Source organism: Thalassophryne amazonica, chromosome 11 (genome assembly GCF_902500255.1).
Source record: "Thalassophryne amazonica chromosome 11, fThaAma1.1, whole genome shotgun sequence".
Classification (NCBI taxonomy): domain Eukaryota; kingdom Metazoa; phylum Chordata; class Actinopteri; order Batrachoidiformes; family Batrachoididae; genus Thalassophryne; species Thalassophryne amazonica.
In genome coordinates, this window is record NC_047113.1 from 1,470,713 (window position 1) to 1,484,783 (window position 14,071).

Consider the following 14,071-nt stretch of genomic DNA (forward strand, 5'->3'; position numbering starts at 1 on the left):
TGTGACCCCTTTAAAAGTGAAGGCAGACTCCTAACAAAGGGCAGAGGTGTAAAATCAGCTTTTGTCCATTTCATCAGTTCATCTGTTGTAGCTGAGCTGTTAGTGTTGGCAGTGTGGTTCTTATCCACATGATTAAACGGGCACTTTCCCACTTGGATCAATATCAGGCAGAAGCTTTCATACGGGTCTCAATCACAAACACGTCTGAAAGCCACTGTTGTCATCAGTGTCTTCCTGTTTTGTTTTAACCTTCTGTTTCTGGTTTGATTTGTGCCCAGGGAGGTTTACAACATCTGTCATCCCTTCAGGAATTTAAAATATTTCAACTGACGCGATCTCTCCAAATCACTTCACGTGGCAGCGTCTGCCAAACTGCTAATTCATGTCGTCTGATACCCAGTTGAAATTCCCAAGTCTTTGTTGTTCATTCCTAACTCAAAGTCAGTTTTCGCTCCAATAATTACTCTTAATAACTCCTTGTGCTGTCAGATCATTTGAGGAATTCCAGTGAGGAGTGAAGTTTTCTTCTTGGTCTCCCAGTTCTAGCTCCTAGGATCCTTTTATATGTTTTTTTTTTTTAAATGTTTTTTTCTTTTGTTTGTTTTTTAGTTGGGCTCTGGTCCCGTCTCTACAGCAGGTGAGCCTCGATGCGGAGCCAGTGCAGTCCCTGCCCGATGTAGCGCACCAACTCAGTCATGCTGCTTTGCTGACTCAACGGCCCCATCACAGAGTCCAACTCCTGGAAGAACTCTGCAGGAGGCAACACACACACACACACACACACACACACACACACACACACACACACACACACACACACACACACACACACACACACACACACACACACACACACACACACACACACACACACACACAGACTTACTGCACCATGTTGCTGCGTGGGCAGTTCTGTCACAGCACAATTTAACATCTTCTCACAGATATTTGAAAGCATAAAAAAAAACTGTTGCTTTAAACAATTCAGACCAAATGATTATTTGATTTGTTACTGCAAAGTTTAAATAATGATTGATAAGGAGGACGTAACATGGCTTTAAAAAAAGGTGAGACTGAAGAGCACCAGGTAACAGCTTGTGATTTTTTTAGTTGGGCACCTAAACGAACACTGTGATTGTGCAGCAAAGGATGTCTGGTGTCACGAGCTGCATTTCCAAAATAAACACTTTCATATGTGTAAGATTTTAAAATGTTCTTGCTTTAGTGGCTTCCGTTTGTTGCTACACAAACCCAGTAACAGCCAAATGTCAGCGGTTTGGAATAAATGTTAATTTATTTCCATGTACTTTACTGCCATCTGTGGATTTCTGCAGCTTTGCTGATGGATTTTAAATATTTTCTTGGGTAATCCACTCGACTTCAACAATGATAAAATTGAACATGTTGATCTGCTGACCTTTGCAGTAAGTGAAGTAAACGGGGTTCCACATGGAAGCAGCTGGTGTTAAAACTACTCATGGCATTGGATGCTGCTCTGCTAATGTAAAAACTGCTCCAAAAACAGAATGGTAGTTTGCAATCATTTATAAAACTGGAAAAATCTACATTCTTCAAGTATTTGATTATTTGATATTCAGGTAATGACTGAGCTAATTAGCCGAGCTCAATCACCTGAATGGCCACTAAATTAGCTACTTGAATAATAACGTGTATCTGGCTGGAAAATGAGATTTATCCAGTAATTTCTGTGCAACTACTGTGTCCATTCTGTATGTGTTCACAACTAACATTACAATGATATCAAGTTCATAAATTTGATAAAAATGTTTCCTTGCAGGTGTGACATTAGTCATTTACATCTACAATTTAGTTTGACAGTGACAAAGCAGCAGTCATGAATGGATTATGGTGCGTTCCATTTGGACTTGGAGGTTGGTATTTCCCAGTTACGCCCCACAGGAATGCCCCCTGAAGTTGTTATTCCAATTTGTATTCTCACTGTCAAAGATTTAAAGCTACAGTGTGTAAGATTTAGTGTTATCTAGGGGTGAAGATGTAAACTGCATTATTGCCTGTCACAATTTAGTGTCCCTTCACATTTTCCATTCTTTGGCAAGTGGGTTTCATACTACTTTACCTTCTTTTGACATAAGCAATGTGTATGATCCTCCATGTCACAGAAATGAGGGTTCTCAAAATTGTTAGGCTGCAATAGAAACCAGTAGACAGTGTTTGGCAGAGCAACCACTGACCCCTAATGGAGTCATCAACACTGAGACAAAATGCAAAGGTGAAGTAAATATGTCCCTTTGAGCTACTACAGTAGTGTTCAGAATAATAGCACTGCTATGTGACTAAAAAGATTAATCCAGGTTTTGAGTATACGATATTTCTTATTGTTACATGGGAAACAAGGTACCAGTAGATTCAGTAGATTCTCACAAATCCAACAAGACCAAGCATTCATGATATGCACACTCTTAAGGCTATGAAATTGGGCTATTAGTAAAAAAAAGTAGAAAAGGGGGTGTTCACAATAATAGTAGCATCTGCTGTTGATGCTACAAACTCAAAACTATTACGTTCAAACTGCTTTTTTATCAATCCTGTGAATCACTAAACTAGTATTTAGTTGTATAACCACAGTTTTTCATGATTTCTTCACATCTGCGAGGCATTAATTTTGTTGGTTTGGAACCAAGATTTTGCTGGTTTATTAGTGTGCTTGGGGTCATTGTCTTGTTGAAACACCCATTTCAAGGGCATGTCCTCTTCAGCATAAGGCAACATGACCTCTTCAAGTATTTTGACATGTCCAAACTGATCCATGATACCTGGTATGTGATATATAGGCCCAACACCATAGTAGGAGAAATCCCCTCTCCAATCAACTTTTTAATCAAACTACGCTGTTCTTCTGAACAATGTCTTGAACGTCCCATTTTCCTCAGGCTTTCAAAGAGAAAAGCATGTTCAACAGGTGCTGGCTTCATCCTTAAATAGGTGACACCTGATTCACACCTGTTTGTTCCACAAAATAGACAAACTCACTGACTGAATGCCACACTACTATTATTGTGAACACCCCCTTTTCTACTTTTTTTTTTTTACTAATAGCCCAATTTCATAGCCTTAAGAGTGTGAATATCAATCAATCAATCAATCAATCAATTTTTTTATATAGCGCCAAATCACAACAAACAGTTGCCCCAAGGCGCTTTATATTGTAAGGCAAGGCCATACAATAATTATGTAAAACCCCAACGGTCAAAACGACCCCCTGTGAGCAAGCACTTGGCTACAGTGGGAAGGAAAAACTCCCTTTTAACAGGAAGAAACCTCCAGCAGAACCAGGCTCAGGGAGGGGCAGTCTTCTGCTGGGACTGGTTGGGGCTGAGGGAGAGAACCAAGAAAAAGACATGCTGTGGAGGGGAGCAGAGATCAATCACTAATGATTAAATGCAGAGTGGTGCATACAGAGCAAAAAGAGAAAGAAACAGTGCATCATGGGAACCCCCCAGCAGTCTACATCTATAGCAGCATAACTAAGGGATGGTTCAGGGTCACCTGATCCAGCCCTAACTATAAGCTTTAGCAAAAAGGAAAGTTTTAAGCCTAATCTTAAAAGTAGAGAGGGTGTCTGTCTCCCTGATCTGAATTGGGAGCAGGGTTCCACAGGAGAGGAGCCTGAAAGCTGAAGGCTCTGCCTCCCATTCTACTCTTACAAACCCTAGGAACTACAAGTAAGCCTGCAGTCTGAGAGCGAAGCGCTCTATTGGGGTGATATGGTACTACGAGGTCCCTAAGATAAGACGGGACCTGATTATTCAAAACCTTATAAGTAAGAAGAAGAATTTTAAATTCTATTCTAGAATTAACAGGAAGCCAATGAAGAGAGGCCAATATGGGTGAGATATGCTCTCTCCTTCTAGTCCCCGTCAGTACTCTAGCTGCAGCATTTTGAATTAACTGAAGGCTTTTTAGGGAACTTTTAGGACAACCTGATAATAATGAATTACAATAGTCCAGCCTAGAGGAAATAAATGCATGAATTAGTTTTTCAGCATCACTCTGAGACAAGACCTTTCTGATTTTAGAGATATTGCGTAAATGCAAAAAGCAGTCCTACATATTTGTTTAATATGCGCTTTGAATGACATATCCTGATCAAAAATGACTCCAAGATTTCTCACAGTATTACTAGAGGTCAGGGTAATGCCATCCAGAGTAAGGATCTGGTTAGACACCATGTTTCTAAGATTTGTGGGGCCAAGTACAATAACTTCAGTTTTATCTGAGTTTAAAAGCAGGAAATTAGAGGTCATCCATGTCTTTATGTCTGTAAGACAATCCTGCAGTTTAGCTAATTGGTGTGTGTCCTCTGGCTTCATGGATAGATAAAGCTGGGTATCATCTGCGTAACAATGAAATTTAAGCAATACCGTCTAATAATACTGCCTAAGGGAAGCATGTATAAAGTAAATAAAATTGGTCCTAGCACAGAACCTTGTGGAACTCCATAATTAACTTTAGTCTGTGAAGAAGATTCCCCATTTACATGAACAAATTGTAATCTATTAGACAAATATGATTCAAACCACCGCAGCGCAGTGCCTTTAATACCTATGGCATGCTCTAATCTCTGTAATAAAATTTTATGGTCAACAGTATCAAAAGCAGCACTGAGGTCTAACAGAACAAGCACAGAGATGAGTCCACTGTCCGAGGCCATAAGAAGATCATTTGTAACCTTCACTAATGCTGTTTCTGTACTATGATGAATTCTAAAACCTGACTGAAACTCTTCAAATAGACCATTCCTCTGCAGGTGATCAGTTAGCTGTTTTACAACTACCCTTTCAAGAATTTTGAGAGAAAAGGAAGGTTGGAGATTGGCCTATAATTAGCTAAGATAGCTGGGTCAAGTGATGGCTTTTTAAGTAATGGTTTAATTACTGCCACCTTAAAAGCCTGTGGTACATAGCCAACTAACAAAGATAGATTGATCATATTTAAGATCGAAGCATTAAATAATGGTAGGGCTTCCTTGAGCAGCCTGGTAGGAATGGGGGTCTAATAAACATGTTGATGGTTTGGATGAAGTAACTAATGAGAATAACTCAGACAGAACAATCGGAGAGAAAGAGTCTAACCAAATACGGCATCACTGAAAGCAGCCAAAGATAACGATACGTCTTTGGGATGGTTATGAGTAATTTTTTCTCTAACAGTTAAAATTTTGTTAGCAAAGAAAGTCATGAAGTCATTACTAGTTAAAGTTAATGGAATACTCAGCTCAATAGAGCTCTGACTCTTGTCAGCCTGGCTACAGTGCTGAAAAGAAACCTGGGGTTGTTCTTATTTTCTTCAATTAGTGATGAGTAGAAAGATGTCCTAGCTTTACGGAGGGCTTTTTTATAGAGCAACAGACTCTTTTTCCAGGCTAAGTGAAGATCTTCTAAATTAGTGAGACGCCATTTCCTCTCCACTTACGGGTTATCTGCTTAAGCTACGAGTTTGTGAGTATACCACGGAGTCAGACACTTCTGATTTAAAGCTCTCTTTTTCAGAGGAGCTACAGCATCCAAAGTTGTCTTCAATGAGGATGTAAAACTATTGACGAGATACTCTATCTCCTTACAGAGTTTAGGTAGCTACTCTGCACTGTGTTGGTATATGGCATTAGAGAACATAAAGAAGGAATCATATCCTTAAACCTAGTTACAGCGCTTTCTGAAAGACTTCTAGTGTAATGAAACTTATTCCCCACTGCTGGGTAGTCCATCAGAGTAAATGTAAATGTTATTAAGAAATGATCAGACAGAAGGGAGTTTTCAGGGAATACTGTTAAGTCTTCTATTTCCATACCATAAGTCAGAACAAGATCTAAGATATGATTAAAGTGTGGGTGGACTCATTACTTTTTGAGCAAAGCCAATAGAGTCTAATAATAGATTAAATGCAGTGTTGAGGCTGTCATTCTCAGCATCTGTGTGGATGTTAAATCGCCCACTATAATTATCTTATCTGAGCTAAGCACTAAGTCAGACAAAAGGTCTGAAAATTCACAGAGAAACTCACAGTAACGACCAGGTGGACGATAGATAATAACAAATAAAACTGGTTTTTGGGACTTCCAATTTGGATGGACAAGACTAAGAGACAAGCTTTCAAATGAATTAAAGCTCTGTCTGGGTTTGGATTAATTAATAAGCTGGAATGGAAGATTGCTGCTAATCCTCCACCCCGGCCCGTGCTACGAGCATTCTGACAGTTAGTGTGACTCGGGGGTGTTGACTCATTTAAACTAACATATTCATCCTGCTGTAACCAGGTTTCTGTTAGGCAGAATAAATCAATATGTTGATCAATTATTATATCATTTACCAACAGGGACTTAGAAGAGAGAGACCTAATGTTTAATAGACCAAATTTAACTGTTTTAGTCTGTGGTGCAGTTGAAGGTGCTATATTATTTTTTCTTTTTGAATTTTTATGCTTAAATAGATTTTTGCTGGTTATGGTAGTCTGGGAGCAGGCACCGTCTCTACGGGGGATGGGGTAATGAGGGGATGGCAGGGGGAGAGAAGCTGCAGAGAGGTGTGTAAGACTACAACTCTGCTTCCTGGTCCCAACCCTGGATAGTCACGGTTTGGAGGATTTAAGAAAATTGGCCAGATTTCTAGAAATGAGAGCTTGCTCCATCCAAAGTGGGATGGATGCCGTCTCTCCTAACAAGACCAGGTTTTCCCCAGAAGCTTTGCCAATTATCTATGAAGCCCACCTCATTTTTTGGACACCACTCAGACAGCCAGCAATTCAAGGAGAACATGCGGCTAAACATGTCACTCCCGGTCCGATTGGGGAGGGGCCCAGAGAAAACTACAGAGTCCGACATTGTTTTTGCAAAGTTACACACCGATTTAATGTTAATTTTAGTGACCTCCGATTGGCGTAACCGGGTGTCATTACTGCCGACGTGAATTACAATCTTACCAAATTTACGCTTAGCCTTAGCCAGCAGTTTCAATTTCCTTCAATGTCGCCTGCTCTGGCCCCCGGAAGACAATTGACTATGGTTGCTGGTGTCGCTAACTTCACATTTCTCAAAACAGAGTCGCCAATAACCAGAGTTTGATCCTCGGCGGGTGTGTCGTCGAGTGGGGAAAAAACGGTTAGAGATGTGAACGGGTTGGCGGTGTACACGGGGCTTCTGTTTAGGGCTACGCTTCCTCCTCACAGTCACCCAGTCGGCCTGCTTCCCGGCTGCTCGGATCTGCCAGGGGGGAACATAACGGCGGCTAAGCTACCTTGGTCCGCACCGACTACAGGGGGCCTTGCTAGCTGTAGAATTTTCCACGGTGCGGAGCCGAGTCTCCAATTCGCCCAGCCTGGCCTCCAAAGCTACGAATAAGCTACACTTATTACAAGTACCATTACTGCTAAAGGAGGCCGAGGAATAACTAAACATTTCACACCCAGAGCAGAAAAGTGCGGGAGAGACAGGAGAAGCCGCCATGCTAAATCGGCTAAGAGCTAGTAGCTACGCTAAGCTAGCGGATTCCTAAAAACACGCAAAGTGAATAATGTGTAAATAATTAGAGGTGATTCAGCAGGAGTGCTTTAGTTAAGGCACATAAAGATTACACTGGGAAACAAATCGTAATCTAGATAACTAGATCAATCTAACTGCGCAGATTAAACAGCTAACAGATACAGAAAAACACCGCTGTGCTCCGGAACAGGAAGTGATACAATACCGCAGTGAGAGCCAACCACCAGTAGAGGCCTACTGGTGGTTGGCCACGTAGATATGAAGCCTTCATTCTGAGCTCACATTGTTATTGGTGCAGGTAAGTTCCATACTAATGAAAAGATGGTTACAAATGTTATATAACGTTTCTGCTAATAAATACCTCTAAATCCTACACACTGTAGATTTAAATATTCAATTAGCAGCTGTCGTAACTTGATAAAACACTAGCGATTGATTAACAAGATGCTCATTACATTTGGAACAGGTTTTAACAGGCCAGAGACAAACAGCACCACTTTATCAAACTAACAAACTTTATCAACATCACTGTAAATGTAGCGTAAAGAAAACGTGCACACATACCTTGGCTGTCAGCAGCCAGTCTGTCAGCACTCTCCCAGTGTTCGTAGCTCCGCAGGATGTTGTTTGGATGTTAACATGACTGGCAGCCATGTGGTGAATTCGCTGGGGAATAGCCACACTGCCAGATGAGCCTGGAGCACCTCCACATCCTCCTCCTGCTCCTCCACTTCCACTGCTGGCTGGGGAGGGGCTGAGTGAGAGAGGAGATGGACTCCCATTGACTCTGCAACATACAGCCAGGCGGTTAGTAACCTGCAACCGTTTGATAACACACACAATAAAGAAAATAATGCAGAAAACCACATTTACTGCTCTCAAAGGTGCATCTTACAAACACTACAAACACTTACTTTCTCACTTTAAAAGATGATTGTTTTAAATACTGATATTCTAAGACATGAATTCTTATTCACTGCACGTTTAAACAAGAGCAGCGCGCTCGTGGAGCGCAAACCTCCACCAGCACTAGACTCCAATTCCACAAGCTTTTACCTTGGAAAAAATTTCAAGTTCAAAGTCTTGTTAGAAGAGGCATTTCTAAAATATCATACAAATATCCATCAAAAGGGCTTTTCAATGTTAAAATCAGATATCTGCTGAATCTGCAATATGGATCAGATGTGGGTCAAACTTGGTCTGTTCAGTGAAGGTGTCCGTTTGCGCCTCACTGTCACAAATGAGACTCAGTGAGGCACTTTTGATTGAGATAGAATGCAAAATGTACATCAAATGGTCTTTTCAATAATAAATTCAAATGTCCACAAAATTCACAATCTGGATCAGATCCGGTGTCGCCGACCGGATGTCTCCCTAAAAATCGGTCCGCCCTGCCTTCACTGTGCACGCGTCATTTCAGAGTGTCAGCAGCAATTCATGGATTATCACCTCATTTCTGCTTCAGACTGCCTCCAGTCATCATCTGTCTCAGTGACAGATATCTGAAGGTTTTGTACAACAATCATTTCCACATAAATTCAACATTATTTCATCATAAAAGACGGAGGAAGCAAAAACTGACTTTAGAATGATTTAAGAGGTTTTATCTTGTCATCTGGTGGTTAATAATCACATTAATCCATTTGATCACTTTGGGTGTAAAGACTCAGACTCAGACGAGCTGCTGAGCTGTGAAATGATGCATGAGCAGTGGAGGCAGGGCGGTCTGTCCGGTCTGGGACACCGGATCAAACTCTGTCCGGTCTGCGACACCGGATCAAACTCTGTCCCGTCTGCGACACCGGATCAAACTCTGTCCGGTCTGGGACACCGGGTCAAACTCTGTCCGGTCTGGGACACCGGATCAAACTCTGTCCCGTTGGCGACACCGGATCAAACTCTGTCCGGTCTGCGACACCGGATCAAACTCTTGTAGAAGAATTTTTAGGTCCATATTTGAACTGTGATGAACTATCAAGTGTCCTGATCCGAACTGTATGTCCTCTGGTTGAACTAGCAGGTGTTCAACCCAAAAAAAGGGCTCTATTAGTCCATTCAGTCTGTCAGGGGCTTTCCAAGGCCTCTTAGGTGCTTTCCCGCAGGCCACGTGCAGGGCCTCAGGCCAGCTGCACGTGTGACTGAGGCCACGTGCAGGGGGGGCCTCAGGCCAGCTGCACCTGTGGCTGAAGGTCTTTTAAAAAATCAGTTGTAAATCCTTCATGTTTTAATGGGAGCATTTGTCACATTGAAATAATGGCCTAACACCTGCTTAGGGTTCACTAGGGGACGCTTCCAATAGAAAACCATGTCTTAGGAATGAAATAAATAAAAAAGTGAAGGAGGAGCGATGCCCGCGGGTCTCCCATAAATAGACGAGCGCGGTTGTCATATTCAGTCCCTCTAGAGGACTCAGTTTGTCTAAGCTCTGTGTCGAAGGCTTAAATAACTTAAAACTCTGGCATTTATCTTGCTTAAGCTGAATTATTCTAAAGGTTTGTGTCCTTTTTCTAGCATATCACTTGCAATTAGTTTGTGTTATCTAAAAGAAGACATCCCGAGAAGACTAAAGACGAGCCGCGACAGAACTGGCGAGCCAGCTTCAGGAGGGTCCAGGGGCATTCCGGCAGCCTGGGGCAGTCCAGCTCATCCCTCCAGACCGTAAATAACAGTGATCACGACTAAAAGGTAAGCAGAAACCTTTTATAATTTCTGCACGATCTGGAGGAGTGAGTCGGGATTTCCGCCCAAGTTGACAGGTGATATTTTTAATTGCCTCTTACCCAAAAGAACCTGGACTAAGAAAATTGATAAGAGACTAAAAAAAAGATAAGATTGAAAATTATCAGGCCTTGTAGATAAAATGCTCAGAAGGTGTGTGTGTTCCCGGGAAAAAAGAATGTCTGTGTGAGCGAAAGGTCAGGAATGTTCATGAACTCTGGTGCGGAAAAGAATGTGTGGAGAACTAACCTGGATGTTTTTTGGGGAATGCTTGGGGAATAATTGGTGTTGAAATTCGTTACTAACGTGCCGGCTGATAGCATGCGCTGTAGGGGTTAATTTAGGGGAGTATACTGACAAATAGATACATTGTAATACAAGGTTATTTAAAGAGTTTAACAGAGACTGAAGTGAAATAAGTGAGAAAAAGAGTTTAACAGAGAGTACGTGCAGAGGAAGCACAAGATAAGCGCCTGAGGGGGCGCAGTAGAAATACCGTACGTGATAAAGAGATTTAAAGAGAAAGTGCAAAGTAGCACAGCTGACAGTAAGTAAAAGAGCTCAATAAAGGATGTCATTTTTTAAGAAAAGAGAAAAACTATAAAAAAATAAATAAATAAATAAAATGAATGAAGAGTTAGTGCAGAATACATGAGAATTAATGAAGCAGAAAATAGTGCAGTAAGGCACCAGATACACGCTTGTGGGGCGTGGGAGAAGAATAAGTAATTAAGTACACAGTATATGAGTTTTTATAAGAAAAGAAAAGAGAGTATTTTCAGTGCAAAGGCACATTAAGCTCACGAGGAGCTCAGTAAGTGAAAAAAAAAAAAAAAGGTAGAAGAAAGTGCAGAAAGGCACAGGATACGCACGCGAGGCGCGGTAAGGCGTAGAAATAAATGAAATATTGTATGCTCAGAAAGGAGCTTGTGAAATAATATAGTAAGCACAGGATACGCACGCGAGGCGCCGGTAAGGCGTAGAAGTAAATGAATATTGTATGCTCAGAAAGGAGCAGGTGAAAAATAATATATTAAGCACAGGATACGCACGCGAGGCGCGGTAAGGCGTAGAAGTAAATGAAATATTGTACGCTCAAAGAGGGCTTGTAAAAAAGTAATATATGAAGTTGCTGACAGCGCCGGAGAAGCTGTCTAATGTGAAGAAGAGATACATGCTTAAACAGAACACATTGGTGTTAAGTGAATAAAAAGGTTGTTTAAAGCCGCGGAGTGAAAAGTGGCAGAAGTCTAGATAGAGATATATAGAAAGTTGTTTTTAATAATTTTTGTGTATAAAGCTGTTGAAAATTGTGTGTGGGAGAGTGGAGAGTAAGCGGGGAGGTGCAAGCAAAGCTGTGAGGGCTTGCAAAGCTGGCTGACATACAAGATTAATGTGAAAGAGTACGAGGGGGAGGTATTTAGACCCAACAGGAGGACTTGGGAGGTGCATGACAGGCAGAGAGGAAAGTGTGAAACAGAGACAGTGAAGAAAAAGACAGGAGAAGAGTGCTATGTAAATACAGAGAAGGTAGATATTATTTCAAAGAGAGAAAAACTAATAAACAAACATAGCAGAAAAAGACGAGAAGCAGAAAGTTAAAAAATTAGAAGGAAAATAGAAAGTCGGGAGCAAAGACATTAGGAGGTGTTAGGGTTGTAAGAGGATTAATAATAAAGTTGGTTATAAATCAAAAGAGTTAAAGCTTAGATTATAGTGAAAAGCTGACAGACTGATCAATGCTTGGGACAGTCATTGATGGGAGACTTAAGTGATGATGAAATAATACTCCCAGAAACATTACTTGACTGACGGAGACATTGAAACCCAGGGAATCAGGACACATTTTTGGCTGGAAAGGACCTATTTGACAGTGTAGGAGCAGAACATTGGCAGGACGAACAAGAGATCAATCAGAAATTATGGCAGATTACTAAGGTAATCAATCTGAAGCAAAAGAAAGAACAATTCCCTCTAATTAATTGGGAGCTGCTGATAAGACGTCTGTGGCATCAGGGTTTACCCCCGTGGCTGGAGCTGCTTTGTGCTGATCCTAATAAAGAACTTAGCATACCATTAAATCATTAATAACACTGCCACCGATCCAGGTGAAGAACTGTTTCCTAGGTTGACTCTGACTGTGGTCCCAAGGACAGTTCGGTGGGAAACAGGTAAATTTTCGTATTTAGTTAATGAAAAAGAAGACGGGCATAACAGTTGGAAATTTAAATCCTTTTAAGGGTTTAAAATACAAAACAGGTGTTACAGCCAGCAAGTTATTGGTCTGGATCAGGACCAGCCACTGAGGGACTACCAGAACACCATAGAAACACCTCACATAGCGTTTGTCAGGGTTACATGGGTAACTCTCAAGGTCAAGGTCGGGAAAGTACCCCGCTAGACTTAGTACTAAGAAAATATCCAGGAAAACGCACTAAGGCCAACCAATGTATGAGAAAGTGGCACAAAAGGTCACATGGGGGCAGGCAAATGGCCTTTGGAGGGATCATTTGATCCGTGATGTGTGAAGCAGTTGCGGTAGAAATACAGAAAAAATAAATTAAAGATCAGCAGAAGAACGTAAATAACAACAAAAAACGCACTGAAGAAAAAGAAGTTTTGGCCTTGTTCAAGCAGGAAGCACAGAGGCTACAGCAGAAAAAGAGAAAAAATGACAGAGGAAAGATCCAAAGAGACTAAAGCCAGTGCACCGAGCTGGGAATCAGAGCCACCCCCATATAAACGTCATGATATGGGAAAGACAGCTGGACAATTTGTATTAGGAACTCGTGAAGAGGACCAAGGCATGGATGTGGAGGGCAATTCACACTGACACTAAAAGCTCGAGAGCCACAAGGAGACAGGGTTCCTCAGTCTGTCAAATGGATCATACAAGGTCTCCAAGTCCGAAAGTAAGTGGTCGCTCACCACGACCAGCAGGGGGGGCCACAAATAACAGTGACACGGAGGCAGACGAGGATAAAGAGAGAGACCTGAAGGCTCCGCCTGCACATCGAGGTCCACTGAAAACCGTCCCCTCCCACCATAAGTCAGCCGACTGGACCTTCACAGGCTATAGAGGCTCCGAAGAGTGGCACAAGAGCTTCTGTGACACACTGGATCTGGCCAGAAGAGATAATGAAGAACTAGCTGAGCAACTTCGGCTAGCGAAGGAAAGAATACAAAGACATAGGGACGCCGAGGAAGAAGAATATTACAACAATCGACGCCCAATCAAGGGAATCACATTATAGAGCCACCCACCCGGAAAATTTCTGGTGAGATCATCATTGAGAGTGCAAAAGAGGCCCGACTCAGGCAAAGACAACAATGTGTAGCCAAAGACATAGCGCTTTAGAACAGAATATAACCGACTGGATGGACTGCCTGGAACCAGTCAGTCGCACTCGATCTGGAAGACAGTATGGAGCCCGCACAGAAGAAGAGGAGACGAAGACCTCATATGCCCATTGGTGGTTAGAAATGGTCATCATGTGTATACCCCATGGAGCTGGACAGACATGGTGGGGCTGGCCAACAGACTGCCAGACATCACCCAAGGAGCTGGGAGATGGATAACTGCCTTAGAAGAAGGCACTGCAGGGGTAACCTTGTCTTTAGGTGACATAAAAGCCTTGCTAATGCATGTCATGGGAAAACATGACACTGAAGAATTAGCAGGAAAGGTTGGACTAACACAAATGATGGGCACTAATCAACATGATGAAGTCCCCTTTAATCGCTATAGAAACTCCATGTGGGAAGGACTGAGAAGAAAGTACCCTGAGGTCTTGATCACAGTTGTACACAAGGATGAAAAGTGTGCTGCTGTTTATC

General features: G+C 41.9%; 1 long non-coding RNA gene across 1 annotated transcript; it reads right to left on the bottom strand.

Annotated features, from left to right (window-relative positions):
* Positions 1-241: 241 nt before the first annotated feature.
* On the bottom strand, positions 242-8,146 carry LOC117520689. Its single transcript, XR_004563735.1, has 2 exons — positions 8,081-8,146; positions 242-750 (listed from the first exon to the last, which is right to left on the bottom strand). It is a non-coding gene; the product is annotated as an uncharacterized LOC117520689 (long non-coding RNA).
* Positions 8,147-14,071: the final 5,925 nt, after the last annotated feature.